Here is a 6,000-nt window from a genome sequence, read left to right as displayed (position 1 = left end):
ATTGAAGATAGTATAGAGAGAAAAATTAATAATACCAAATTTGGCTTTTGGCAAATGAAATCCTATCCCGAAAGAAAACATTTTGATTCCATTAAATTAGGTTTACTTATTAGGTTTACTTATTAGGTTCCATTAAATGTGGTTTAGAAGATCGGTTACATTAGAAAAAAGTTGTCAAAATTTGAGAGCATCTTAAGGCCTCTTGCTTCGGCTTCGGTTTCGGTTATTGTTCGGTTTCGGAAATATAGAAAAAGAAAGGAAATATTACGAAAACATTTTTTGCAATTAAATTGAAAACTAAAGATCGAGAAAGAACATTTTTCTTCAACATTTTAACAATCTTTAAAGCTCTCGGGACTAACTGCAATTTTTTAAAACTCGGACCTAGGTTTTTCTCTTTCTTTCAAATGCATATTTTTTCCTGATTTCGGTGAGGAACATATGTTTACATTTTTCGGCGTTTTGGGTTGGCAAATTCATCACCAAGGTATATTGCGTAAAAATACAAATCCCACATTGGATTTCAGTGGCAAATTGTATGATTCGATTCCTCGCACATATTTTTAGGCAAATAGTCATACATTTTGTTTTCTTCTACATTACAGCTTTAAGGATTGGGAATGAGGTACCGATGTTTAAATAGGATAACATGAAGAAATATTTTTCTGCACCAAAAAATGTTTTTTTGACTATTCAGATTTATCAATATTTCAGAGACGTTCGTTATGTAAAAAATTCGGATGGAACAGTTTATCAGTTACTGTAAGATCAGTATCCTAATCGACCCATAGGAGATAAATCTGACGACTAAACAGACCATTCGTATGAGCTACTTATTTTTGAAAACACTTTTTATTGGAACCCTCTTTTTATTGTTCCCAGAGCAATGGGATGAGTTTTCTCTACCTTGGCTTGGCATGCACATTTGTAAATCCTTCTAAAAGACATTGGCAAACACGACCTGTTTTAACAACCATTATGCAAAAACATTGCGTTCTTTTTGAGTGAACCAAAGCTCTTTTTACGTGTATCCGAAAGAGCCTCAGATATCAGTAACATCAAACTCTGATACCTAATCTGTGATTGCTGCAAACATTCAATTTGCCGACTTTTGTCTTCACCGATATCCTGATGAATTTGTTCGCCATTCCGAAAGACCAAATTCATTGAGTAAATTAGAAATATTTATATAATAACTATATACTAGTGTGGTTTCAAGTAAAAGTCGGGCCCGGACAATTTCGATGTCGAGATTATGGTAAAAGTGGCTCCCAACTTTCACGACACGAAACGACATCGTCATTGCGAAAACCGGTAGTCGGCTATCATCAAAGCTTACAAAATGTAAAAAACGGGATAAAACTTGGTCAGTAACGCAATGTTTATACATGTATTATTGCCGTACTACCAGATCGATTATGGTCGAACATGAAGGATTATCTTATTTGGACCCAGGTTTATTTACTAGTGGGATTTAATACAATTTTTGTTTAATAAAGATTGGAACTGATAATAAGAAATCAGTTTCCAAGATAATTTATATGTTATACATTCAATGGTTTACACAAACGAGCCCGGTCGGTCGGTGGGCAGTAAACAAAACTGCTATGTTAAGACATGTTTCTTGTTGGCATTTTTATTTCCTCAAGATTTTTACCTTTTATATATGTACACATGTGTTGAATGATGTACTATGCAAATATTTTGCTATAAATCATAGGTCCATGATGGACGTAGGTGTGAGGCAGGGGCGGATCCAGCTTCCGAATCAGGGGGGAGGGGGTCAAGTAGTAGAAATTCAGTCTTTTGTTGTCTATGAAATTAGAAAAATTATCGTTAGTCGTTATAAACCCAGCACAAGGGAGGGGGTCGTGACCCCCCTGAATCCACCCTTGGTATGATGGTAGTAACGTAGGTTTGTAGTTATTTTATTTAAAAAACGCACTACCAGCCGGAAAAATATCACAAGAACGAGGAGAGGATTTTTTTTCGCGATTTAGAAATACAAGTATTTTATACAGCGTGATTCAAAATTGGCATAATTCCTTTGAAGGGGTAATAAAACACCCAGTGTTTTTCAATATTCCCGAAATCGAACAAACATTGGCACCAGTAACTCTTATCGCTAAGAAGATAGCGCTAAGATAGCTAAGATCATAGCGCTAGCCATCAGATTAGACCATATTCTTATGACATAATTCGAGCCTCAGTTGCAGTATTTTCTTCCCTACTATGGTCTTTCTTTCTGTAACTGTTAATATGTACTTGTCCTCAATTTTTATATTCTCTAGATACGGCTTTTCCTTCACAGAACCATAGTAAAAACCTTTGAAACTTTCTTTTGATCGCATGTGATCTACTGCAGTACTCTATTCAATGTTATTTTCTTTTATTATTCTGTCATTTACCAATTTTGCCGATATTCTTAAATCTCTCTTACTTACTGTTAAAACTCCTAAATTCATATTCGCTACATCTTTGGATTACCGCAATGTTGAACTAAATCCCTTTAATTTACGTTTCTAGTTGTCAATAATCCCACAGTGTATTAATTTTAATTGTATCGAATACCTTTCTTAAATCTATAATCTATTTTGCGAGTAGAGTATTTATTTGACCATCATGTTCTGTTCACAATGAAAATAAACTAGCGAATTTTGTTTGTTTGTAAACTTTGGGAACTTTTTCATGATCGACTGGACGTTACTCGGTCTTTCTTTACCTCCGGTAGCGTCTTATATTTTCGTTAGTAGCGTTTTTGTCAGTACTATTAATTATTTATATTGAAAATGTATTTTCTTCAAAACGGACATTCTTTTTCCATTTTCATTTAGCTTTGAATGGCCCCTCCTCAGTTGTTTCTCACAGGAATCGCCACTTTTTCGATTTTCAATTGATGTTTGTCGTTTTCTGTTCACATTAAGTCCATCCACTCCAGATAATCACTTTCGCATTCAATGCTTCGAAACAGGTCGCAACTTTTGATTCGACGCCTTTCGCCTTATTTTCTCGTATAATTCGACATTATTTTCTTAAAAATTGTTCCCGTATAAGTTTAAGGGCCGGTAGCACCAAACCAGTTGAATCTCAGTTCAAGACAGTAAGTAGACAGTAGACAAGTGCAAATTTGGGTCGCCTGAAGTTCAATCAATGTTGATGCATTTGGCTTGAGCAGCGCAAGATCGCCCGACTGCCTAGTTCAGTGCGAGTTCAGTTAAACCCAAGCTTAAACTTTGGTTGAACAACCGAGCGTTAATATAGGAATATATTTATAAAGAAAGAGAGCTTTTATCTAACCTGACCATCATCAAAAGAATCACCAAGAGATTTTTCTGCTCTACAAATTCAGGCAGAAAGAAGCGACGTGTGGGTTATTTGTTCTCAAATAGGTAGTGAACAATGGACCAAACACCCTGTGAGGATAGAACGCATACAAAGGAATTTAACTTTAGAATACATTTTATTCTCATCGCCTGGAGTATGAACAAAGGCATTGCGAGTCATCTTGCTAACAACTCTTTGGGCGATTGCAAATTTCCAAACGTGTCTGCATTCGCAAGAGGACATAATTTGGACTTCAGATGAGAATGTTCCAGGTTTCGAGCCTGTGCATCTCCTGTGCATTCTACTCAGCACCCCTGTATTAGTGCTTGTGTCTACCCCGATAAAAGGTCACATTCTACAATATTTCTATTTGGAGTTGTTTGAGAATTCCTTTTTTAGCTCCATAAAGACGAGTGTAGAAAATTTATAGCGGAGTGTTGTCCGATTTCAGAGAAACACAATTTTTATAAATGCTGATTTCTGTCGTTGTCATTATCTCAGTCCTGGACTTCGTCTGATCTAGTGTGGTTTCATTCACGTACAACGTTCAATCTTCACATTCACAGCTTCCTCATGCGACACCGTCACAGCATAAAGATTATTATTATTATTATTATGCTGTGACATCGTGGTCACCACATACTTTTCTTCCCATTCATCTGCATGTAGCAAATATTGTAGTTGCTGCTTCGATGTTCGTCAGCAGTACGGTGTCATCGGCATATTTGATGTTATTGCTATTCTCTACGTCTATTATTTCCGCTGTTGCTATTTCCAATTCAGCCGCTTTCAAAAAAAGCTTCACTGTATACCTCAAACAATATCGGAGACAGAAGCACCACTTCGTTTTACATTTTTACAGATTGTTCTGTAATCTGAAGAAATACTGTATTTATTATACTGTCAGATTTTTTAATAATATTTTTTTTACGGGCCAGTTGTTGCAGTTATTTGTTATATATATTCGATTCCACAATATATTTCACTGTCTCCAAGATCGAAGTAACAACAGTTACATTAAACGTTGTAGAATGAAACATAAATCTAATCGAAGTAATACACTCAATACGCCGTATCCGCCCACTGAGATGAAACCGAAAGCTCAGTCACTACCCGAAATCCTCTGATAGTTGGAAGTTTTCAGTCGAATTCCAATTGGAAACGAAATAGTACAACGTGCGCTCCGACATACAAATTTAAAAACTTTATTATTCAGCAAATAACGACTCCATCAAGCAACCTTATCAAAATCCTAACGAATGACGCAGTTAACGAGCTCTATACTGCGTTCCAACATTTCGGCGATAACATTCTATCAGCAAGAACGAGCTAACTTTATAACAACTATCAGAACATGAGGCAAATGTATTATATACCTTGTATAAAATTTTCCAAACAATAAAACGACAATTTCGACAGGTTTTTGAAGAGTTTTTAGGCGTAATGTGCTAAACTGAATGCCCGTAATTCTCCACGATCGGAGAGACGTACTATTCTCTATTAGAAATCGCCGTTCCACGAAGCAAGTTCGATATTTTACGGGTTGACGGCCTCGAAACTTAGTAGGCCTCCCGTTTCCAGGGAACACCATCAAGTGTGCGGTGCCTGTGCGACGTTGCCAAGCGGTCCGCTTTCGAAATATTTTATGCGGGTTATTTGTCATGGCCTACTTTTTGTCCAACTCGAAGGAGAACGAATGTTGTACGGTGTTTTTCAACGGTTTATATTCGTTTTACGTTAACATTAGTCGATTTTCTTTGTTCAATAAAATGGAAAAACGGTATCAAATGCATTCAGCAACTGTTTTGTATATGCATGGGGCACTCGATATATTAACCATCAGCGTATTTAAAACGCTCGAAGCATTTATCTCGACAGATGTATACGGTAAAAGTGGCGGCTGGCTTATCAACGATAGAGGCAAGGAAACACGGCAACATACTTGATTATTCTGGACAATGTTGGTTTTTGGATAACATTGTGAATACGGTGAAGAAACCACGGTTTTCTTCAGCTATAATGGGAGAAATTCATTCAGTTAATCATTTGTGATTTATGAAATTTCCTTTTAAATTATTTTCCCGTCTTGTCTTTGAAAGTGTGTAACAACAGTACGACCACGCTTCGGCCTGCCAATTTTCTTGGGTAATTGCAATAAATGCATTGAATTTTTAAAATTATTTCTCAATCTTTTGGATTGCTTTTTTAAATTCATGTTATTTCCTTGAGGGCTTATGACGTTTCATGAAGACAGACCGGCTCCTCTCAAACATCTACTAATTTAAATTTTTCTGTCCCTATCTTCTACCCAAGCCGTCTTCAAGACGAACAGAGATTCTGGAAACTACAACTGTTTATTAGAATTCAAAAGAACCGAATACGAAATCGAACTGAAGAAAAGGTTGAAATGTATGAACTGGTGAAGAACAGGTGAAAACTAATACCAATGGAAGAAGGTGAATGTGAAGAAGAAGAAGAAACCCTTGAAAATAAGTTCTGACTTCGCCTCGAGTAGACCGGAAAGCTCCTGGCAGTCGTCACGACTATTCCAAAGCGGCATAAAGGAGTTTATTTATCAGAAACAATAAACTTGAAAGAAAATATAAATATATTCAATGTCGCCCACAGCAGAAATAAAAGTTGCCAGCAATTTTTCCCATCATGACTAAAATAACA

Source organism: Dendroctonus ponderosae, unplaced genomic scaffold (assembly GCF_020466585.1).
Source record: "Dendroctonus ponderosae isolate FM_Combo_2020 unplaced genomic scaffold, Dpon_F_20191213v2 Dpon_F_20191213_2, whole genome shotgun sequence".
Taxonomy (NCBI): domain Eukaryota; kingdom Metazoa; phylum Arthropoda; class Insecta; order Coleoptera; family Curculionidae; genus Dendroctonus; species Dendroctonus ponderosae.
Note: the sequence above shows the minus strand (reverse complement) of the source record.